Below are 26532 nucleotides of genomic sequence, written 5' to 3' on the forward strand. Positions count from 1 at the left end.
GCATTCTCATAACATCTTCCTGACATTTCACACTGCCACCCAGCTTTGTGTCATCAGCAAATTTGCTAATGTTATTTTTAATCCCTTCATCTAAATCATTAATGTATATTGTAAAAAGCTGCGGTCCCAGCATCGAACCTTGCAGTACCCCACTGGTCACAGCCTGCCATTCCGAAAGGGACCGTTAATCGCTACTCTTTGTTTCCTGTCAGCCAGCCAATTTTCAATCCATGTCAGTACTCTGCCCCCAATACCATGTGCCCTAATTTTGCCCACTAATCTCCTATGTGGGACTTTATCTAAAGCTTTCTGGAAGTCCAGGTACACTACATCCACTGGCTCTCCCTTGTCCATTTTCATAGTTACATCCTCAAAAAACTCCAGAAGATTAGTCAAGCATGATTTTCCCTTCATAAATCCATGCTGACTCAGACTGATCCTTCTACAGCTATCCAAATGTGTCGTAATTTCATCTTTTATAATTGACTCCAGTATCTTTCCCACTACTGACATCAGGCTAACCTGTCTATAATTCTCTGTTTTCTCTCTCCCTCCTTTCTTGAAAAGTGGGACAACATTAGCCACCCTCCAGTCGGCAGGAACTGTTCCTGAATCTATAGAACATTGGAAAATGATTACCAATGCATCCACGATTTCTAGTGCCACCTCTTTAAGTACCCTGGAATGCAGACCATCAGGTCCCAGGGACATCAGCCTTCAGACTCAACAGTCATCCAACACCGTTTCTTGCCTAATATAAATTTCCTTCAGCTCATCCTTTAACCTAGTTCTTTTGACCACTATTACATGGTTTCTGTCGTGGTGAGGAGTAGGTCTCAAACCGCGGTGTCGTGTGCTTACAGCTGCCCAAGCAGAGGCGTAGTCAGTGCGCTACGATAGAGGCAGTGCGGCACTGCATCCAAGCTGGAGCTGGTGCTGCCCCCCAATGTTCACTTGGCAAATGACAAGCTGTGTTGTGTTTGACTGTAGACTGCTGCAATTTCATGGACTCAAGGACTTAAGCTGTTTTTTGTGTAACTGTATTTTACTGATATCTTGTATGTGCTATATGGGCCTTGTGTTTTGTGTGACTGTTGGTACTGTGTTTTGCACCTTGACCCCGGTGTAATGCAGATTTGTCTGGCTGTGTTCATGGGCATTAATGTATGGTTGAATGACAACTGAACTTGAAGGCAGCTTTGTAGTGTTAGACCTCATATCAGCAATGATTTTAATGAACAGAGGAGACAAATATTCTAATCTTGATCGTATGTTGCTTTGATTAGTATACTAACAGAAAATTCTGGAAATTGTCAGCAGGTCAGACAGCATATTGCTTGTGTGCTGAGGAACAGAGCAACTGTTCCAATAACTCCCGCAAAGTCAATCAACTTAACAAAAACTACAAAACTGACAAATCCAAAATGTGATTCTTATAGTTCCTCACTCTCATTTTATAATCACTTTTCTCTCCTACTTTTCTTTTGTAAACATTTATTTTTAACATATAAATCACATTGATTAAAGGGATGCAAAGTAGATCTAACCGTCCACTAAAATCCTGAATGCCCCAATGCCCTTGACAAACCATTAAAAATTAAGCTGACTGTTAAAGCAAATTACAGCAGCACCAACATTTTGATGTTGAACGATGCAGCTAAAGGTCTTCTTTGACACATTGCACCAAAAGTCCCATTTTCAGCAAATCCAGTCAATATTTTGGAGGTTATGCAGATTTCCTATTGGAATGCTTCCAGAAACTAGGCTATCGGCTTCATGCACTGCTAGATTAAGAAGAGAAGATGTAAGTATTAGATGCAAATCATATTGCTCTGCACTGCTCGTGTGCTAACATCCTGACCTTAGCAAAATGCAAATTATAGAGCAAAAAAACTTATTTTCCTTGTTGGGCATTACCATAAATTTAACAAATTTAATAAAAAACTGTTACAAACTACATTATTTTGTGCTGCACCCTTGTGCATTAGCTTTGTTTCATGTTCCTTTTAAATTGAACATGGGAAATGCCTATTTTATAGCTTAATTAATTGACTGCTAATTAACTCATGGGGACATGCAACTTTGAAATGTTAGTGAATGTGATTTTATCAGAGTCTATGGACAAAATACCAGCATATCAGAAAAAAATAATGGTGTTAATTCTTTACTTACAGTTTATGAACTACTTAGCAATACGTACAACACACTGGAGGAACTGAGCAGGTCATGCAGCGTCCGTGGAGACAAACAGTTAATGTTTTGGGCCGAGACCCTTCACCAGGACTGAAGGAGGAGGGGTCAGGAGCCCTATCAAGAAGGTGGGGGGAGGGTGGAAGGTGCCAGGCGAAAAACCAGTAAGAGGAAAGATGAAGGGGTGTGGGAGGGTAAGCAGGGAGGGGGTAGGCAGGAGAGGTGAAGAAGGAATGTAAGGGGAAAGCACTATGGGTAGTAGAAGAAGGTGGAATCATGAGGGAGGTGATAGGCAGCTGGAGGAGGAGGCAGAGTGAAAGTGGGATGTTGGAAGGGAGGGGGAGGGAGTTATCGGAAGTTGGAGAATTCAATGTTCATGCCATGACATTGAAAGTAGTCTCCAGACCCTGGGCATGAACATTGAAAGTAGTCTCCAGACCCTTGCAATGAATATTGAATTCTCCAACTTCTGGTAAAGCCGCTGTCCCAATTAGCTGAATTCATCAAGCTGGTTAAAAAAAAAGTAAAAAAATACAAACTACCATTTTACTGAGCAAAAAATAAGGTATTTAAATGAAATACAGAATAAATTAGAACACTACCAATACTACTACAGTACTATTAAACTGTATATTAGTTCCTAATAATTATCAATGGAGGAATTCATCTGGTGTATGCTGCTGTGTTCTTCAGATTGACTGTAAATGAACAAAATCAGTGGAGGCACTAGAGCAGGTAGTAAACTGCCTTCATACAATGCTTTCGACAATTGCATCCTCCAATCATCATTTTTATTGTACTTCCAAATTCTTCATAGGTTCTAACTTGTTGAAGTACTGACATCATTTCATTTTCACTCCTGGTCATTTCTGGCAAATTAAAACCCGAATGCTTGAAACTGCAGTGATTAAAACAGTTCTGAATTGTCTTAGTGATTAGTTCTTGCCAATTTTCAGCGACAAAGTCACTGCTTTTTGAACACCAACACACGCAACAGCCCTATTTAAAAGCTGATCGCTAAAAGCACGGCAGAGTATCTAATGGCCACACAAGTGCATCCAACACTAGTTCAGTACCAGTCTCCCGACCCAATTAAGCAGCATAGTGTCCAAAAAATAGAAGGGAATCCTGGCTATTTTCTCGATCTGTTTTTGTTCTTTAAGAGTCATCCCAAATAAGTCACTGCCCCGATTAACTGATGGTCCAATTAATCGGAATCCACTGTATTTTTTAATGTACCTGCACATTGTGCTGTACAGTTTTCATTATTCCATTACCTATTTCATCTATAATATTGTTTTGCACTCTTCAGAACCTGTAGTTTAAAAGAGTGGGAAATTTCATAACTTTACATCCTAGTACTATATACTGAGACCTAACTTACCCCCAGTCAATCTAACCAAAACTTTGCCCCACTGATTCCCTTGAAAAGATAATTTCTAAATTAAAAATCTATCTTTCTCAGCCTTCACCAGCTAAGTTTGAGAAGTATGACAGCATTAATTTTTACTTTCACTTAAGATTTTTAATGGGATGAAAATCAGATTTATCATCACTGCATATCAATTATGAAGTGATTTTCCTCACTCATTGTTGGGCACACAATTCTGAAGAAATCATTTTCAAGATTTAAAAAGCTTCCATTATATCTACACACAAATTATCTCAGCTAAACACTTTTTTAAAAAATATATCCTTATGTGCTGGTATACTCCATTAAAACCTACATGAAATGGCATTAGACTAAATCAAAATTTCAACTCAAGCAAGTCATTGTGTTATTATTTTTATCCAACCCGCAATACAAGGAAACTTACAAAGACACAATAGTTATCCCCCCCAAATAAAATTACTAAATTATACCACACATAAGTAATGCAGACGAAGCACAAAGTATTTTTTTATGTATTTAGGTTCTTGTTTTTTTCTATGACAAAAAAAGTCTTTCTTCAGTAATATTTCTTATCTGCACAAGTTTTCAGGATGTCACTTGTACCTGCTTACTGGAATCATACATGAAATAGATACTTTAATGTTATCAGCATACAAAGGACATAGAAAGCCCTTGTCTACCTTGCTGATTACCAATGGCATTCAATTAATATATCAGAATGTGATTCCAGCTCATGCTTCTGTGACTGATAATGCTGTATGCTCACTGCAACTGAAGTCTACAATTATAGATGTGGTAGAAACTTGCTGAAATCACACTCAAACACTTTATATACCAAATACAGGTAAAATCAATCAAGATTAATTCACTGCATTTACCAACAGAAGACAGCAATTGCAGAAAAATGATGCAGCTGAATTAGCAGTTTTAGATACGGACATTAGAAGACAATCTGAAGCAAGTGAGAAAAAAATACACAAACTCAATTGTCAAATGAACGGCCACATCTTGCTGAGGACATGGAAAAGCTTTTTGTAAATTAGACCTGCTCAGAAGCATTCAGATCTTTACATTTCTTGTATGTGTTGAACTGTTGAAAGTCTGATCTGTCAGGAAAATCAGCCCTGCTGATCAAGACAGGAAGCTTGCAATGATAGACTTTGATATTGACTTTAATCATATATCTACATCATATTGGAAGTTAATACAAAATTGTGACAGAAAAGATGTGCCCTTGGCCTCACTGTTATTCTCTTTTGTTTATTTATGAGATGTGGATACCACTATCAAAGCTTGCAATTATCTCCTTTGCAATTGCATCAGAGAGAGACATCTCCTTTCATCACCACTGTACATTCAAGGAAGGTACTTCTACTGTGCTATTAAACAGGGACGATCAAACAATAATATACATTTGAAGCAGGATTGTGTGTGGTATGGAGGAGAATCTATGATGGGGTGGCATTCCACTGTAACTATAATGTATTTTGTAGACGGAGTATGCAGCAGCCACATTTTCCTGGGTTTGGAAGGAATAAGTACTTTGAGTGACGGGATGTTGTGCTGATCAAGATGGATACATTGTTCTGAACAGCTATTGAAATTGCACTTATCTGGACATCTGAAGGCTTATACTATCATGTTCTTGATGTAGCTAGTGAAAGGGGAGTAAAGTGAGCCACACAACAGAAGATACCTTGTTTTGGACCTGCTCTTAAGAAGATTAATACACACAATATGCTAGAGGAAGTCAGCAGGTCTGGCAGCATTTATGGAAATACTGCCTCATCAGAGAAGTCTCCTTTCTTCAAACAACAGGATTTCCCTTCCTCCACCACTGATGCTGCCCTCTCCCGCATCTCCTTCATTTCCCAGACATCTGCACCACCCTATCTTCCTGCCACCATAACAGGGATAGAGTTCCTCTAGTCCTCACTTACCACCCCACGACCACCTGCATCAACCACATCATTCTTCATAACTTCTGCCATCTTCAATAGGATCCTACCACGAAACACAACTTCACCTATCCCCTCCTCTCTGCTTTCCACAGGGATCACTCCCTCCATGATTCCCTTGTCCATTCATCCTTCCCCACTAATCTTCCTCCTGGTACATATCCTTGCATGTAATAGTGATGCCACACCTGCCCATTCACCTCCTCCCTTACCTCCATTCTTAGCCCCAAACAGTCCTTTCAGGTGAGGTAGCACTTCACCTGTGAATCTGTTGAGTTTGCCTATTGTATCTGGTGGCATCCAACGCAAGTAGGGGAACACTTTACTGATCACCTCCACTCCATCTGTCAAAAGCAGAACCTCCCGGCGGTCAAGCATTTTAATTCCAATCCCCACTTCCATTCTCACATGTCGGTCCATGGCCTCCTCTTGTGTCACAATAAGACCACTCTCAGGGTGGAGGAGCAACACCTCATATTCCAGTTAGGTAGCCTCCAACCTGATGGCATGAACCATTGATTTCCCCTTCTGGTATTTTTTTCCGCCCCCTTCCCTCTTCTTCTATTCCCCACTCTGCCTCTTACCTTTTTTCCTCACTTACCTATCAACCCCTCCCTCCCCTACCCCAGTGCCCTCCTTCTCCCCTTTCTCCCATGATCCACTCTCCTCTCCTATCAGACTCTTTCTTCTCTGGTACTTCAGCTTTCCCACTCACATGGCTTCACTTATCACGTTTGAGCTTGTCCTCCTTCCCTTCTCCCCAACTTTTTATTCTGGTGTCTTCCCTTCCTTTCCAGTTCTGAAGAAGAGTCTCAAGCTGAACCGTCAACTGTTCATGCATTTCTACATCACACCTATGACCCTTTCTCCCATCTTTAACCCTCCTCCTCTTGCTGGCCACCCCTCTCTGGTCTTCTGCCTGCTTGGATCTTTTCATTACCAACTGCCGACCAGACATCAGCTGTCTCAACTGCACCACCCCTCTCTCCAATTCCAACCTCACTCCTGCCGAACGCACTGCTTTGCACCCTCTCTGCACTAATCCTTACCTCATCATCAAAGCCACAGATAAGGGGGGGTGTACTATAGCGGACTAGTGGGCTGAGATCCATGCTGAGGCACAGCGACAACTGTGGGACATCTCCTCTTATTTACCCCTCAAACAAGATCCTACTAAGGAGCACCAGGTCATTGTCTCCCATCCCATCACTGACGTTATTAGCTCTGGGGATCTCCCATCCACTGCCACCAAGCTCATAGTTCCCTCACCCTGCACCTCCCACCCTTCTACCTCCTATTCAAGATCCACAAACCTGCCTGTCCAGGTAGACCCATTGTTTCAGCTTGTTCCTGCCCTCTGAACTCACTTCTGCATACTTTGACTCAGTTTTATCCCAACTGGTTCACTCCCTTCCTACCTATATCCGTGACACTTCAATGCTCTGGATCTTTCCAATGATCGCAAGTTCCCTGCCCCTGAGTATCTTACTTTCACCATGGATGTCCAGTCCCTATACACCTCCTCCCCCACCAGGAAGTCCTCAAAGCTCTCCATTTCAATCTGGAGACCAGACCCAACCAGTTCCCTCCAGCATCACTCTCTTCCATGGAGTGCAACACCCTCATTTTAATCATTTCTCCTTTGGCTCCTTCCACTTCCTTCAAACAAAAGGGGTAGCCGTGGGTACTCGCATGGGTCCCAGCTATGCCTGCCTTTTTGTCAGCCTTGTGGAACAGTCTATGTTCCAAGCCAACACTAGTGTCAGTCCCCCACTTTTCCTGTGATACATTGATGACTGCACTGGTGCTGCTTCCTGCACCAGCACCAAGCTCATCGATTTCATTAACTTTCCCTCTAACTTCCACCCTGCCCTCAAACTTACCTGGTCCATTTCCAATACCTCCCTTCCCTTTCTCGATTTCTCTGTCTGTCTCTGAGACAGCTTATTGACAGATGTCTATTACAAACCCACTGGCTCTTAGAGCTAACTTGACTATACCTCTTGCCACCCTGTTACATGTAAAAACGCCATCTCTTTCTCTCAATTCCTCCATCTCTACTGCATCTGCTCTCAGGTTTATCATTCCAGAACGAAGGAGATGTCCATCTTCAAAGGGACTTTCCTTCCTCCACCATCAATGCTGGCCTCAACTGCATCTCTTCCATTTCATGCACATCTAACCTCACTCCATCCTCCTGCCACTCCACCAGCGACAGGGTTCCACTTGTCCTCACCTACCACCTCATCAGCCTCTATATCCAACACATAATTCTCCATAACTTCCGCATCTCCAATGGGATCCCACCACCAAGCACATCTTTCCCTCCCCACTATCTATATTCTGCTGGGATCATTCCCTATGTGACTCCCTTGTCCATTCATCCCTCCCCACTGATATCCCTCCTGGCACTTATCCTTGCAAGTGGAACAAGTGCTAGACCTGCTCCTATACCTCCTCCCTCACTACCATTCAGGGCCACAAACAGTCCTTTCAAGTAAGGCAACAGTCCATCTGTGAGTCTGTTAGGGTCATCTATTGTGTCTGGTGCTCCCTCTGACGCCTCATGTATATTGGTGATACCCGACGTAGATTGGCAGATGCTTCACCAGGCCTACACTCTGTCCGTCAGAAAAAGCTGGATCTCCCAGTGGCCACCCATTTTAATTTCACTTCCCATTCCTATTCCGACATGTTCAGTCATGCCTCCTCTATTGTCATGAAGAAGCCACCCTCAGGTTGGAGGACCAACACTTCATATTCCGTCTGGGTAGCCTCCAACCTGATGGAGGCTATTTCTCAAACATCAATTTCTCAAACTTCCAGTAATGCCTTTATTCCCCATCGCCTTTTCCCTCTCTCTCACCTTATCTCCTTGCCTGCCCATTGCCTCCCTCTGGTGCCCCTCTCCCCTTTTCTTTCTTCCATGGCTATCTTTACTCTCCTATTAGGTTTCCCCTTCTCCAGCCCTGTATTACTTTCACCAATCAAATCCCTCGCTCTTTACTTCACTCCTCCCTCCTCCAACACCCCCCCATCTTTTGTCCCTCCAGTCCTGCTGATGGGTCTCGGCCTGAAACATCGACTGTTATCTTTTCCATCAATGCACCCTGGCCTGCTGAGTTCCTCCAACATTTTGTGTGTGTTATTTGGATTTCCAGCATCTGCAGATTTTCTCTTGTTTGTGAATAAAATGTGTCATTTGTGTCAATGACCAGCACAGCCAAGGATGTGCTGGGAACAGCCTCAAATGTCACTATGCTTCTAGTGCCAACATAGCATGCCCTCAACTTACTAACCCTAACCCTTATGTCTTTAGAATATGGGAGGAAACCAGAGCACCTGGAGACATCCCACACAGTCATGAGGGAACATATACAACTCCTTTCAAACAGCAATGGCAATTGAATCCCAGTTACTGATCAATGGCACAGTATGTAATGTGTTACACTAACTGCTGTGCTAGCCTGATTGATGATGAAACCCCATCCATTAATAGCAGAAGTTGAGCAACAGTTATCCTGTTGAATGTCAAAGCTGGGGAACTCCCTTGCTGAAGATGGTTGTGTTATTATGTCTTGTGAATATTCAATTTGCAGTTTGCAATGTGGGCAGTTCACCCGGAACTGGAAGTGACATTGGTGAATGGGTCAGACATGCTCTCGGCAGGCTGAAGATCCGCAGTAAAATGCGGTCAAGTCAAAGCTATTCTGTAAATCAGTAAATAAAATAGCTCCAGCAATTTTCCCCAGGCAAGTTTGTCTTTGTTGAAAAAATAACATGGTGTTAGAAGTCGGCTTGAGGTCTAAATACAAAGCATAACTGAATACCTGAATACTGCAAGCAACTGAGACGGAGACACTAAGTTCCAACAGAGAGAGGCTGCTAGCAAGGGGGCACACTCTCTTGACATTCACCGAGAGATTTAGGTGAGAGAATCCCAATGAATTCTGTTACATTAATTCGAAGTCCTCCCGCAACTATGCAGTTTACCGGCAATCAGGCTGATAATTGGAAATGCTCCAAACGATTCAAGGTATATATTTAGTGGTGAGCAGAGCTGGCAGGACCAAGAAAAAATTGAAAGCATCTATCTTTCTATACGTAATTGGCAAAGATGCTTTGGACATCTACAATAGCTTTCAAGTTGATGAGACAGACTTTAAATTGGCCTCAATGACAAAACTTGAGGAGTATTGTCCCAAGTAAAAACGTCACGTTTGAGGGATACACTGTAAGTTCTTTTCCTGTGACCAGAAACAAGGTGTTAGCTTTGACTGTCACTTAGCTGAGCTACACACACTGAATAAGTCCTGTGAGGACAGAGATTTGAGATTCACTAGATAGAGACAAAATAGTTTGTGGAATCCCAGATCATGCACTCAGAGAAAGACTGCTTTCTGTAAAAGGTTTAACGCTAGAAAAAGCTGTAAATATGTGTAGGGCAGTGGAGACCACACAAGCACAAGCTAAAGAGCTGCACAGGGGAGAAGCAGTAGCGCATGTTGTGAATATAAAGGTGTTACACAAAACAACTGTAAATCGAAGGGATAGGTTCAAAAAGTAAATGAAGCAAATGTGGAGGTAGGCAAATCCCAAAGATGTGACCTGCTTATGGAAAGTCCTGCAATAATTGTGGGAAGAAGAATCATTTTGCACAGTGCTGCAAAGCTGGGGCTACTAAGAGGAAGGTGCATACTGTTGCTGAGGAAATGGAGGAGGACTTTGAGGATTCCCTACAGTCTACTGGTGCTGCTGAAACAGAATGGATTGTTCCAGTGACTGTGGATTTGACTGTGACTGTGGATGTTCCATTCAAGCCTGACGCCAGAGCCCAGGTGTATCTGTTGTCTATGGATGATTACAAGACTCTCAAAGTAAAGAGCAAGATTTATCCAGTGAAATTAAAAGAATACTGGAGAGAATGTTGCTGTAGAAGGAGGCTGTATAGTGACCTTCAAGCACAAAGGAGTGCACCTGAAGGCACACCTACTGATTATTGAAAAGCAAGTACAGCCAATATTAGGTGTGAGTGCATGCAAAATGCTCAAACTGGTGGAAAGAGTTTTTGTAGTGGCTTCACAGACCAAAGGAGACCAGGCCACACTCATTGAAGAGCACACAGACCCAAAGGTCAAAAGAACAACAACAGTTCAACACAAACCAACAGGAGGAGTTGCTATCTATGATACACAGCCAACAGAAGGAGCTCTGTGAACTGAGACAGAATCAGTTGGAACTTGTGCAAAGACTCACTGATCAGATGGACGTAGTTCAGGGCTCCATTATGAGGCACATGAAATGAATTATGGTTACACTTCAAGAACAAGAAAAGGAATGAACAGATAAGATCTCAGCAGAAAGACGTGAAAGAAATAAACATGTAGATTAGAGTTCTCAAAGCACACTGGTATTAATGCAGCAAGTGAAAGTAAGACATCTATGGAGACAAATAGCAGGCCGAAAGGGATCATTAAACCACCACAGAGATGGATTAAGAGTGGTTGAATGAACAAGGGAATGTATTTGCTCATTACAGTTGAAGTTAATGTAAATATCTGTATTCAAAAGCTTGTTACAATTGAGGTTAATATAAATATCTTTGTTGGAAAGTATTATTGTTTCTTGCAAGTTTAAGTGGACATAGTATTGCATTTTGCTTTTCTTTAAAGAGGAAGGTTGTTTTATGTTTGTACATAATAAAGAAATTCATTTCCCAGTGTGCAATGCAAGCGGTTCACCTGGAACTGGAAGTGATGTTGGTGAATGGGTCACACACGAAGACTCAAACTCTCGGCTGACTGAAGGTCCTGAGTAAAATGTGGTTGAGCCAATGCTATTCTGTAAATCAGTAAATAAGTAGTTTGAGTGTTTTTATCCATGCAGGTCTGTTTTTGTTAAAGAACAAACATGACAATGGCCATTGTCTAGCACATGCATGCTAGAATTGTTTCCTGCCACAACAAGATGCAGAAGGTCATGCTGTGTGCAAGCATGTTTTATTTTCTGATAGGTTGTAAATAGAATTAAACATTTGCAACCATCAGTAAACATCCCTACTTTTAGCTCTATTGCAAAAGGAATTCTTCTTGATGTGAATGTAGATGGCTGATTCAAGAATACTTTCCTACTGAGGAGATGATGTCTGTGGCCTGAGACAAGTGACTTCTGATAACCACAAAGGCATTCCTTCATGTGAGGTACAAATTCAACCATGAAAGCTTTCCCTCAATTCTTGCTGATCAGGGCTCCTTAACATCACTCAGTGAAGAGCAATCAATACCACAATGTCTCAGAAATCAACTCCCTTTGCCCTTTGTTTCAACAAAGTACACTAGAGCATAGAACCTACAAGTAATGAAAGTCCTGATGAAGGGTCTCAGCCCTAACATTGAATGTTTATGACATTCCATGGGTGCTACCTGACCTGCTGAGTTCCTGGATCAATTTATGTGTTTATAAGGGTGATTTGCAAGGTTGACCAGGAAGGATTTTGCAAGATGAAGGTAAGAAAATTTGGTGCTAGTTTTTTTTTTGTAGTTATCCTGATCTAATTATATTAACCAGAAGGAAGATTAACCAGATATATCAGAAAAAAAGAGACAAATTCCTGCTGGAGTGCACCGGGCGATGGTAATTCCCAGCTAGCAACACAGAATTATTTAGTGACACTATTTCTGAAGACTTGGTAATTTCATAGCATGATTTTCCGGAAGCAGTCTAACAAAAATGTCCATTTTGCACAACGTTGGCTGCAGCACAGTGGAAATTAGCCACCAAAACTTCCCACCACAGAAGAAAACTAGTAATTGGATTTTTATCTCATAATAGATTTTCTGGCTGATTGACATTTAGTGCTCACAATCCTCTTGAAAAAAATATTCTTGAAGTTATTTTTGGAATCAATAGCCCATCATGATTTCAGGTACAAGACAGGGATATATTTAGGATTCACTGTGCAGTAGAAGTGAGAGTGAAAACCCATACAAAAGACAGTATCCTGCACCACTCCTACAAACTTGCGCGTTATTGTTTCAGTGCTTTCAGCTACTCCTGTGCCACTGTTTTTGCTTTAATGCTACAAATGGTCCTATATTAAATCTAATTTATTTTATAAAATGATTTTTGCTCGTAAAGACATACAGCTTATTTTTGTTCTATGACTTTAGGGTTAGGTACTGCATAAGACATATGTACTGTAAGCTGATCGACACAATGAACCATAAATTCAACACTGGTTCCTATGTGGAGGTTTTCCACTTTATATCAAATTGCCAATACGTAGCAAGTGAGAGTCAAATTACAGGTAGTATCAACTGTGTATCTGCATTCATTAATGACTTGATTTAGTCTTCTCAAACTCATTTCACTTACAGCTGTCAGCTGTTGTCATTATACTGCATTTGGCAGGAGAGCCGCAGTGCCATTTGTGTAGCAGTGATAACTGGGAGCAGACAGCTCTACTTGATCCATACTAAACTACAAAGGCGCATGCATTTCAAAGACATCACCTTCTACGGCTGCCAGTCAATCTTTCTATGCTGATTGAAAGAGCTGATGGGATTAATAATAGAGCTAATGAGAAACAAAGTAGATGCAAGTTGATCTCTTAGACAGGAAGTATCACTTAAATCAATAGTTAGGAAGCTAGGACAGGCACTTGCAGCATTTTTGGCATTGTCAGAATAAAAATACCAGCAAAGCCTGCTGCCAAAATACAATAAGGTAATTGCAAGTCAGTAGATTTTTATTGTAGTGGATTTAAACTCAGCTCACAGATACATCCAGTCATTCATTTAAAGAAACATTTTGACCTTTGTTTAACCAAACCAAAAGGGTGTGGATTTCAATATTGTACTCAATATAAGTGATGAAATTCAGAAACAATTCCCTGACTGCTGAGGCAAATTAAACATATTTGATAAAAAATATTTAACAAAAGGACAAACTCAAGTATGTTGGTATAGATACAGTGAACTAAAGTGAGGTTTTGTGGGAAAATGACAGCAAATAATATCCTACATGGTAGGCTACATTTGACTAAACCACCAATAAAGATATGACATTAAATTTCACCACATCTATTAATTGATATGCAAAAGAGAGACATTTAGTCTTAATTTGTACAAGTTTAGTGACCAACTGTGGAAACAATCATGCTAATTCTCAGAAGATAACGTAATCCTTAAATCCAATCAATATAGTAAGAAATATTAATTAGGCATATTACTTAAGTGATTTGCTAAACTACTTTGACAGCTTTTTGTATTACTTTTTTAGAGTCGATACAATTCAATTTTCTCACATAACCTTCTTCAATAAGAAGGCTGACCAACTAAATGTAACGACAGAAAAATGTCGTTTTTGTGTAGTGTTTTAAATATTTAATCTGGAACCCTCACTTCCAAATGTCTAATATGTCACCAGACTAATGAGTAGTCAAGTCCAGAGGCAGAGGCCCAGATATTCATTTGATTTTGAAACTACTATGCAAATAATTCATATATATAAAAACAAAAGAAGGAATTATTGCTGATACCTGAATATTTTGAGAAATCTATGTGTCTAGCACTATCTGCTTGCTTTCAGTGTTGACTTACCTCTTATTTTGAGACACCGGTTCTACTCTCCCCAGTTAAGAAAACATTCTTCCAGCACCCGTCTTTTAAACCTCCGTAAACATTTTATAAACTTAAATAAGATAATTCTTCTAAAATTTGAAGAATACGGGCCTGTCTACTAATCTCATACAGAAAATATACTATCCCAAGAATCAATGCGGTAAATTTTTGTTACACTCTCTCGGAAGAAGTATATCTCCTTTATGTGCAAAAATCAAAATTGTATTTAACACCCCAGGTACAGCCCAGTATAATTACGATGAGACTTCATTGCTCCTTCATTTTAATCTTCTCAAAATCATCTACTTGTGTATATATATAACAACTGGATCACTTCGAGCATCAAAATTTTCCAACTGGTCACCATTTAAAAATAAATACTTTGACTTTAAGTTTTGTGCATGAAGTGGATAACCTTACCTTTGTTCTACAATATTTTCTGTCAGTTGTGTTTTCATTTAGTATGTCTATATCTCCTTAAAGCCTCTTTCCAATCTCCTCCCTACTCATAGTCCCACGTGGTTTTGCATCATTAGCAAACTTGGAAGTATAATAATTGGACCCTTCAGTCAAATCATACAGATAAATGGAGCCCAGCAGCGATCCCTGCAGGAACCAATTGATCACAGCTGTGACTTGAGAAAAAATGTGTTTATTCCCAACGTTTGCCTTCAATTTCCTATCACATATTCTGTAACTTTACTGACCACTTTTTTTTAAAACCCTTCTTAAAATTTAAGTGCACCACTTCCACTGGTGACATTCCCATCCTCTCCTTATTCTAAAAGTTGTATCTTCAAAGAACTGCAATATTCTTCTTGGTTTCCCTTTCATAGGTGTGCTCAATACAATAAGGCTTTTCTAAATCTTCTGCAATTTTCTTTTTTATTAGTGATTTCCATATTTTCCCTGAAATTAATGTTAAACTAATAGAACATTCAACATTGAACATAGAAATCTACAGCACATTACAGGCCCTTCAGTCCACAATGTTGTGCCAACCATGTAACCTACTCTAGAACTGCATCTTCCTCAAGAACTTGTGTAATCCCTCTGTTGTTTTCTCATTCGCCATTGTAAATTATCCCATTATTTGCATTCACTGGTCTTCCTTCACTTTCACACACCTGAAGAAGCTTTCCCAGTAACTTTGTAAGTTGTTCATTCCTATATTCTACATATCTTTATCAACCTCTTCACCTTCCTTTGCTGAGCTGTAAAACATTCTAAACTCTCAAACCATTACAAATGCTGGCAAAGTAATAAACATTTTCCTTTGATTTAATATTATCTTTAATTTCTCCTTAGTCACAGATGGGCCATGAGTTCTTTTTCACTTTTGTGCTTTTAAGAACTATATATATTTTGGAATTCAGGCATTGTTTTTTTAAATGTTAGCCAATGTCAATCCACTGTCCTCAAGATAGTTTCCCAATTAACCACAATCAATTAACCTCTTACTTCAAAGAAAGAGGCCATAGTTTTGGATTGAACAGTATAATAATAAATCTGTTTTCTTTGTGTTAAAAATGCTCTTTCCTTAAGACTCCTTTCAAACAAGAATATTGATTAAAGTATATTGATTAAATTTCATATATTTGTAAACTCTAAATTTGATTTCACTAATCTGTATGTAGATGTCAGTCTGATTACTGTATTACCCATTACTTACATTTCTATTTTCCTGATTTACGCTATACCCTGTATTGCAACTTTTATTGATAGCCTACGATTGACCCCCACCTAGGTTTTCTATCCTTTGCTGCTTCTTGGTTCCATTCAAATTGATTTTAAATCTAGATCATAAAGTATCAATTGCAATTAAAATTAATGTATCAATCGCATTACCTGGCTTCCTTTTCCTTTAACCCTCTCCTTCCTAAACATTGGTAAAAGATGGCCACTTCGGCTTTCTGAATTTCCAACAAAGGTGCTTGGTTATCCAGAGGTGTTTTTTGCCCGTTGAGATGTGCTCCCATTATAAATATTTTTCTGCAAAGTTACCTGTATGCTCTCAAAATATGGAAGAAAATAATAACCACTGAGATTGTATTTAATCACTTCTTGGTATCTTTGTGCTTAAAAAAATATAAACCTCTGTGTTCTACAGAGTGTCTCAAAGGGAAAAAATATCACCAGAATGCTGAATAAAGACTTTTTATGCCTGCTCAGTTCCAACCTTTATATTGCTTATTTATCATCATAAGACCATCCTGCAGTCATATCTATGGTGCACATTTAACTATTCTCTGGTGTAGTTCTAAAGTATTGGTGAAGGTGGCTAGTAGAAAGAGAAAACTTTACATTGGCGGCAATATAAGAGGGCTAAAATGTTGAGAGTGCTCAAATTAACGCTTCAGAAAATGGCAGGAAAAATAAGTACCAGGACCTTTACTCCCAATACTTCATGGAGAAAAAAAGAATGCAATGATCTTATCAGGGCTGTTAGTTTCTAAACCTGTAACCTGGATCATTGGCATTCATTTTTAATATTCCAAATTTTGCTTATGGTTGTTTCCACGTAAAACCGCACCGACGGGAGCATTAGGCAATTTACATTAGCACGTTCAATGCTCACCAGGCATCAACTGCAATTCTATTGTGCATGTCACACAAGAAAATTTCTTCACTGACCGATGACGTTAGAGATTTTGGGTCCAATTTTTTAACTTTTCATAGAAGAGTCACAGGGAAACAAGCAAGACAAGGGCCAAGAGAGCCAGTGAGATATACATTAAATTGCACCATTTCTGAAACCAATGTGTTCTGACAACATTCACTAATGTTTAATCCTCTGCTAATAATGAAACCTTATTGTTTATTCCATCGCTCATTATAGCCTTTTTCTTTACACACATTAGAGCTACATGGAAGAACCTTGTTGCCTGTAGTGTTTATTAGCTGTTTGCTCTTGTATCATGGCCCACTAAAGCTTAATATTTTGCATTTTATTAGTAAAGTTAATTCTTACTGCTAAGTTGCCTCCACTGCTCTTCTTATGAGTCAAGCCTCCTCTGCTTTTTCTGTCAGGATGAGTGAGCCAGTAATTGAGCCAACAGAGTGTGCTTGCCCAAATTAAGTCATCCAGTGACATGAGCACACAGGAGCAACAGGAATCCATTGCCCATCTGCTTGCCACTCTCAACCAGCCCTCCATCTCAGCAACCTTGGAAACCCAGATTCCAGTGCCTGAATGCTTCGATGGATCCCCAATCTGATGTATCAATTTCCTGTCTCAGTGGGAACTCCAGCCAGCTCTGTATGTTATGGATCGAGCCAAGTTTGCTTTCGCCATTTCTCTCTTGATTGAGTGAGTTCTGACCTGGGCCACTGCTACCTGGGACAATAAAACTCCCATTTGCAGCTAATAAGATTTTACCTGGGAAGTGGAAGGGAGGCAGTGAATTGGCTATTTCACCTGCGCCAAGGCTCACACTTGGTACTGAATTCCACATGGAAGTCAGGACCTTTGCAGCAGAATGCAGAAGTGCTGCTGGCCCATTACCACCTCGGTCTCTTGGAACTCTTGAAAGACAAGCTATCTACCTAGGACCTCATGCTGATCACTCTGTCTGTCTGTACTTACAAGCATCTTATGGAACTACCCTTCAAATCACTAGCCAGAACTACAGTCCCATTCCAAAAACCCATTCAGGCTGTAGGACCCTCTTCAGTGACACCTCCAGTTAGAGAGAACTCCCTTAACCCCACCCTCTCCACACCTCCCACCCCAAGTGTGAGCATCAGTGGAGAAACAACTTGTTGCCTTACTGCAGAGCAGCCGATCATCAGCTGCCCACTACGTCCAGGAAATGGCACATGAGGTAGAGATGTGTAACTCATATCTGATAACTGGTAACTCACCCTGGCTCCTTTTCCAGTACCATAGTGCAACTCACACTCTCTGTCCTCCTCCACACCCTGATGGCTCTACATGCACAGGAGGCTCAGGTGGATTCTGGGCTGGCAGACAACTTTCTGGATTATACTCTGTGCGTACAGTTTGGACTCCCTAGAAAGCTGATCTCACCCCTTTTGCATTATGGATATCCTTTGGGATCTGACCTGGTTAGAGTGCACAGAAGGCCTGTGCATATGAGCATTGCAATTCCATCCAATTCATCCAATTTGAATCACCCAGCATTCCTCTCATCCTGGGTTAACCTTGGCTCTTCACTCAAACCCTCACTTTGCCTGGTCATCCAATCCACTGCTGAGTTAGTGACCCACCCTGCCAAACCATTAGCTTGCAATCTCAGCTGACTTCACTCAGTAAATGCATGGGGACAGAGGGAACCCTCCACCTCACCAAACCCCCACAGGAATATCATGACCTAACAATTGCCTTCAGGAAAAGGAAAGCAGAACCCAGCCACTTCACCGCACAACTATGCGATCGACCTCCTGCCAGGCACTGTCTGTCCCCAAAGTCAACTCTTCTCCCTCTCCACTCCTGAGACCCTGGCCATGAACGACTACATTGCCAAAGTACTACAGCACAGCTTCAATTGTCCATTCCAGTCCCCAATGATGTTGGGTTCTTCTTCATCAAAAAGAAAGATGAGGTCCTTTGTACATGCATTGACTACTGTGGACTCAACAACATCACCATTAATAACCACTATGTTCTTCCCTTGATGGCCAGCACATTCTAAGCACTCCTCCATGGGGCTCTACGGAGTGCATACAACTTGATCTGCATCCAAGGTGATGACTGGAAGACAGTGTTCATTACACTCCCCCCGGCTAATATGACTACTTAGTAATGTCTTCCAGGCTTTCCAACAGTCCAGCTATTTTCCAAGCCATCATTAAGGACATCTTCCAAGTCATGCTACACAGGCAGGTGTTCATCTAACTCGAGGACATCTCATCTTCTCCAAGGAATTTCCAGAGGATGTTTGTTATGTCCATTTAATCTTTCAGCATCTGCTCAAAACCCAACTTTACTGCAAGTTAGAGAAATGCCAGTTCTATACCAGTCATTTCCTTCTTGGGCTATGTTCTTTCACCTAAAGGCATTGTGCATGCCATCATTAAATGCTCATGTCCATGTTCCCTCAAACAGCTACAGTGCTTCTTGGGCCTCTATAACTTCTATCACCATTTCCTCAGGAACTACAGCCAAAGCACCACTCTTCTCACTTCCCTCACTAAATCCTGCTCTGCTGCCATGGACCACATTTTCGAGGAGCTCAAGAGATGCTTCACCACCTCTCCCATTCTCTGTCATCTGAACCCCTCCAGGCCTTTAGTGGTAGAGGGAAATGCATCTGACATAGGTCATCCTCTCTGAGTGAAGACTGGATAGTAATACACACCCTTGTGCCTTCTTGCATGAGTTCAACTCCACACTGCACCATTATGAAGTGGGAGACAAGGAGCTACTTGTTATCAACTCAGATTGGAAGAACAGAGACACTGGCTGATGGGAAACATTGAGTCCTTCTTGATCTGGACTGACCACCAGAACCTCTTATCCATACAACAGACCAGCCAACTCACCTCACGCGTGGTTCACTGGACCCTCTTCTTTGAGTTCCTACTGTTCTGGCTCCAAGAACACTAAGGTGTACACCCTGTCAACCCAGCTGAAATGGAGATCGACCCTCAGTCCATCATTTCATCTTCCCAGATCCTCACCCCAATCATCTGGGACCTTGAGGACCAGATTTCCCAGGCCCTGCAGCATGAGCCTGCTCCGGCCAACACACCTGACAGTGCATACAGGTGACTGGGCACTCTAAGGTACTCCAGTGGGCTCACTTGTCACTCATCTCTGGTCATCCAGGCACAAAAATACTCTGGACTTTCTGAAATGCTGGTTCTGCTGGGCCAGCATCATCACAGACATACGTCATTTTGTCTCTGCCTATCCTCAATGTGGCCATTCAAATTCCTCCAACCAACAGCTCTCTGCACTTCTGTAGCCCACCACCTCCTTCTGATGGACCCACAGTGATTGTGACTCTAGTGGACTGGTTCTCGAAGGTGGAACACCTCATTAACATCCCCAACTTCTGTCAGCCACTGGGGCTGACCCGATTCTCCAACATATAGTTCGCCTCCATGACTTCCTTATGAAAATTTTGTTACACCGGGAGCCACAATTCATCTCACTGATCTGACAAGCCATCTGCTCCCTCCTTTGTCTATCGTCTGCAGACCAATGGTCAGTCAGAAAGAGCCAATCCCTAAGTTGAGGAGTTTATGCAATGCTTCACCACCTCTGACTCTTCTACATGGAAGAAGTATCTGCTGTGGGCCAAGCTGCTCCACAATCTACACATCTGCTCTGCCACGGGTACGTCACTGAAGTGCTTCATGGCTAACAAACCCCTGATGTTCTCCATGGAGGAGCAAATGGTGGTGGAACCATCCACCAAGTCCCTCATTTGCCACTGCCAGAATGCTTGTAAGAGGGCATGAAAGGCCATCCTAGCTGCCAACCATGCCTACTACAACCAGGCCAACTGCCAGCAGTGCCCAGCCAGACTATTCCTGCCTCAGGACTGTGTCTGTCTCTGTCCACCTGAGAAACCCCCCTGTGCACCGACTCCTACATGCTCTCACCCTGGTTCATCGGCCCCTTCAAGATTGCCGATTGCATTAATCCAGTCGCTTACTGTCTCTAGCTCCCACCATCTCTCAGGATCACACCTACTTCCACATGTTCTGCCTCAAGCCGGTTTTCCATGGACCACTCAACTCACCTAAGCCTGCACCTCTGGAACTCAGCATGGTGGAAGGCAGTCCAGTGTACATAGTTCACTGGTTAATGGATTCACGTTTTCATGGACTGCCTGACTGGGAAGGGTACAGCCCAGAGGAGAGGTCCTGGATGCCGTCCAGTTTCATTTTGGATCCATCACTCATCAAGGAGTTCTATAGGGACTATCCAGATCATCCTGGGCTGTGTGGTGCAGGTTGCAGGCTGAAGGATGCAGGGTGTGGGGTGGAATCTGTCAGGCCTGCACAGGCAGGCATCTTCCAGTCTCCACTCAGCTAACAGGAGTCACCTACCACTTGTTTCCAACTCATCACCCACAGCCTATTTAAACCCAACCGTCATCCACAGTCCTGTTCACTCATCAAATCAACTAGCCTCAATCAGCTGCTCCTATCCTTTGGTTACATTGTTGCCTGTGGTGTTTAGTACCTGCTCTCTCTTACTTGAGACTCCCTGTGGCTTATCATTTTACAATTTATTATTAAAGTTATCACTCACCACTGAATCATCTCTGCTTCTTGGCTTTTGGGTCAAGCCTCTTTTACATTTCCTGACACATTCCTTAAGAACAATCAGAGGATTATTGTGAAACCTTTTATTTCAAAGGATGTGTATCTGAGTTTATTTCAATGAAAACCAAGTGAGTAAGGTAATGGTTGAAAGATCAACTCCACACATTACTGTCTTGTTATTGAAATCTTAAATTGCTTAAAAATAAACTAATCCACTACTTTGACACAATAGAATAAATATGGTTGGCAGTTAGCACCACTAATAAAAAGATATTCAGTTTCTATAGGGCATCCTGTGGGCAAGTGGGATCAGTACAGATGCATAAAAGAGTTGACATAGCCATAAAAGGGTGCTGGGCCCATTCTTGTGCTGTATGACTCTATGGCTTTCTCTGCCCAGGAGAATTAGTATTTAAATAATCTATATTGGTGTACTTTTTGTTCTACTATAGGTCTCGTTTTGAATCCGCAATATTGTTTTCAAAGATAGAGAAATAATGTCAGAGCAAAATTTTAATGGATGCTGCCTGCTGATTGCCATTTCAAAGCTCACTTCAATTCTACACTCTGCAGAGCAATTTCAATTGTTTTCTGTTCATACAATCCTTTTGACAGGAAGTAATTTCCCCAATGTAATATAATTTCAAGGGAAAATAGAAAAACAGTGGAAAATCTCTTAACATACAGCATCATTTGAAATATTTGTTCATTAGATGCTGATACATCCTACTTTTGCACTTGAAGATGGAATCCTTTCATAATGTGCATCCCACACCTCCCTTTCAGACCAAAATATAGCTTCACAACACATGCAAAAGATGTATCATCAACCCTATGATTATACACTTAGTGTTTTATTAAACCTTTGACATGCTGAGCATAAATATAGATTATGTTTTCTATAACAGAATCAGATAGACAGTATTTTCTGAGCATAAGTTCTAGGCTGTGAGCAAGATATACTTGGTGGCCACTTCATTAGAATCAGAATCAGAATCAGGTTTATTATCACCGGCATGTAACATGAAATTTGTTAACTTAGCAGCGGCAATGCAATACATAATATAGACAAAAAAATAAAATAATAATAACAAATAAATCAATCAATTACAGTATACATATATTGAATAGATTAATAATCATGCAAAAACAGATATATTAAAAAAGTGAGGCAGTGTTCAAGGGTTCAATGTTCATTTAGGAATCAGATGGCAGAGGGTTAGAAGCTGTTCCTGAATCACTGAGTGTGTGCCTTCAGTCTTCTGTACCTCCTGCCTGATGGTAACAGTAAGAAAAGGGCATGTCCTGGGTGCTGGAGATCTTTAATAATGGATGTTGCTTTTCTGAGACACCGCTCCTTGAAGATATCCTGGGTACTTAGCAGGCTAGTGCCCAAGATGGAGCTGACAAAATTTACAACCCTCTGCAGCTTCTTTTGGTCCTATGCAGTAGCCCCTCGCATACCCAGCCCATACCAGACAGTGATGCAGCCTGTCAGAATGCTCTCCACAATACATCTAGAGAAGTTTTTGAATGTTTTTGTTGACATACCAAATCTCTTCAACCTCTTACTGAAGTACAGTCACTGTCTTTCTCTCTTTATTACTGCATCGATATGTTGGGACCAGGTTAGATCCTCAGAGATCTTGACACCCAGGAACTTGAAATTTCTCACTCTCTCCACTTCTGATCCCTCTATGAGGATTGTTCCATATGTGTTCCTTCGTCTTATCCTTCCTGAAGTCCACAATCAGCTCTTTCATCTTACCGATGTTGAGAGCCAGGTTGTTGTTGTGACACCACTGGTTGGTATATCTCACACCCGTACGACCTCTTGTCACCATCTGAGATTCTACCAACAATGGCTGTATCATCAGCAAATTTATAGATGGTATTTGAGCTATGCCTAGCCAAACAGTCATGTGTATACAGAGAGTAGGGCAGTGGGCCAAACATACACCCCTGAGGTGCACCACTCTTGATCGTCAACGTGGAGGAGATGTTATCACCAATCAGCACAGATTGTGGTCTTCCGGTTAGGAAGTCAAGGCTCCAATTGCAGAGGGATATACAGAGGCCCAGGTTCTGTAACTTCTCAATTAGGATTGTGGTAAAGACAGTATTAAATGCCGAACTATAGTCGATGAACAGCATCCTGACATCGGTGTTTGCATTATCCAGGTGGTCTAAAGCTGTGTGAAGAGCCAATAGGTACTTGTGTAGCTAATAAAATGGCCACTGGGTGTATGTTCTTCATCTTCTGATGCTCTAGCTCATTCACTTCAAGGTTTAATGTGTTGTGTATCCAGACATGTGTTCTACACACCACTGTGGTAACGCATGGCTATTTGAATTAGTGTTGCTTTCCTGCCTGCTTGCATTGGTCTGGCCATTCTCGTCCGACCTCTCTCATTGACAAGGCACTTCTGGACACAGAACTGCTGCTCATTGTGTATTTTTCATTCTCTGTAAACTCTAGAGACTGAAAATCCCTAGAGATCAGCTTTTCCTGAGATACTCAAACCACTCAGTCTGGCACCAGCGATTATTCCACAGTCACAGTCACTTAGATCACACTTTTTACCTATTTTAATGTTTGGTCTGACCAACAACTAAACACCTTGACCACATTTGCATGCTTTTATACATTGAGTTACTGCCACATGATTGGCTGATTAGATATTTGCATTAACAAGCAGCTGCATCGGTGTACCTAATTAAGTGGCCACTGAGTGTATTGTTCACAAATATTTCATGAAGTGAAATGTCCTTAATACCACTTATTTCTCAAGTCCTAAAGAAAATGACAGCTCGACTGATGAATGTGTCAGGATTTGAAATGTTACTTGTTAAGCCTATTGAGAAAAATATTGTCTTCATTAGAGTTAATCATTCAAAGAATATTCAGTTCAAAACACTTTGGTACAAAGCATATAATATTGAAAAGCTGTTGAATTATTTTGTTAATTGCAGTATTCTTATTTGCTGCAGTTGTCAACAGAAGCTTGATTTCTAGATCACATATTATGACAGTTAATAAGGTCTAAAAGACCATTAAAATTCAGATTACTATTTCCATTCTCAATTGTGGCACTTATCGACTCATGAATTAATTTGGAGAAAAATTTCAATGGAAGGTCCTATTAAAATAAAATTTGATAAGATCATATGTGTTCTGAATCCACTTTAGTCCTCTGATACAAGTCTACCACAAAAATAGAAAACCCTGGATATACTCAGCAGGGCAGGCCACATCTGTGAGAAGTGAAACAGTTTCAGTCTTGAAACCCTTCATTAAAACCAATAAAATGGCTCAGGAAGGGTGGGGGAGGGAATGTTCCTAATAGGATTAAGTAAAGACCATGGTCCTAAGCTGTAAACAAGGTCATCTGGTCAATGAGTATTCAGAGACTGAGAATAAAGAACCTATACGAAAGAATGTGGGAACTGCAAAATGCAGAGCAGGGGACAAGACCAGCAGGTCAGGTTGGGCATGCCCTTTACTGCCAGACAAAGATAAAAAATGAGAGAAAGAAAACAAGCTGATCTAAGATTACCGATGGAAAACCAAAGATGTGGAATTCAATACTGAAATTAGAAGGCTGCTGTCTGCCCAGGGGAATTCAAAGGCTGCTATGTGCGCTTCTCAAACTGGTGTTGAGCCACACAGTGAAAGTACAGGAGGTCACAGAGTGCAAGTGGGAAGGGATTTAAAGATCACCCTGCAGGCAAAATGCAGCTCTTCCACAAAGCTATCACCTAATCTGTATGGTTTCTCCAAAGGACATGATTCCTGAGAGGAGAAGGAAGACATGTCTATAGTGAAGTCACTTTCAAGGTGATGGAAATTGCAGGAAATGATCTATTGAGTGCAAAGTCTGGTGAGGTAGAACTCTATCCTTCTTCTGTAGCAGGGGAGTGGTGTGGTAAGAGCAGAGGCATGGAAAATGGATGAGATGCGATTCAGGACTCAGTTAAGAATAGAGCAGGAGAAGACCTGGTTGACAGATTTTAAAAAAGGATATTTTAGAGACAACTAAATTGGTTTTATTATTGTCAGGCATACTGAGGTACAGCAAAAAGCTTTGTTTTGCATGCTATCATTTCATTACAATAGTGCATTGAGGTAGTACAAGGGACAGCAATAACAGGATGCAAAATAATTACATCTACATGATGAGCATTAAAGTCTCATCATTGGAGCAAATATGATGGAGACAACTGAGAGGCAGGATTGACAAAAAATAGTCATGATAGCTATCAGAGTCAGTAAGTTTGTACCTAAAGGTCGTAGCAGGCTTATCTCTGGAGATGAGAATAAGAGAAAGAGGGAGAGATACAGAAAAGGTAAGTAAGGATCTGCGACTGACCATTTTAAGATAAGCACAAGTTGGGAATTGGGTGGAAAGCTTTACCAAATAACAAAATCCTCTGCAATAAAATCCAGAGCTTCTTGAATATATGAAAGCTCAAAGCATTTTTGTGTGTCATAGTGGTGCCATCTGCTGTCTGCTATGCCTAAAACATTACACATTCAAATACAGAAAATATACTTTTGGAATCAGTGTTTACAATTACAGAGTAATTGAAAGAAATAATTTTTCTACAAATAAACACATCATTTTCCCTTCAAAAAATTAATTTCCAGATTTTTACTGCCTTTTTGCAAAGTACATTAAGCACATACCCAGAATAAGACAAACTATCTGCCATTGAGGACGAGGGGACTGACATACAACAAAAAAAAAACTCAACTGCTCTTACCTGTGCCTTCTCTCTGACACCTTTGAGTTTCACACTCATCTTGGTCATTTACTGACCCACTTCTCATCGTGCTTATTATACTTTTGGCTCTAACTTCTCAAGCCTATGTTTTACAATCAAAAATAAATGATAACAAATGACTCAGAAGTACCCTTAGCCTCTGCCTGTTCTCACTAAAGCTTGTTGAATGAAACCTCCTACTCTAACAGTGGAGCCATCACACAATGCCAGTCCCACAATGACCATTCCACTTACACCTCCCTTGTTTTTATTGGCTCAAATAAAACTCACTCCCGATGAGGCTTGTTTTTTATTCAAATAGCTCCCGCCATGCAATGATGTCTCGCTCGCAATTGCTACTTCA

This window comes from Hypanus sabinus, chromosome 14 (genome assembly GCF_030144855.1).
Source record: "Hypanus sabinus isolate sHypSab1 chromosome 14, sHypSab1.hap1, whole genome shotgun sequence".
NCBI lineage: Eukaryota > Metazoa > Chordata > Chondrichthyes > Myliobatiformes > Dasyatidae > Hypanus > Hypanus sabinus.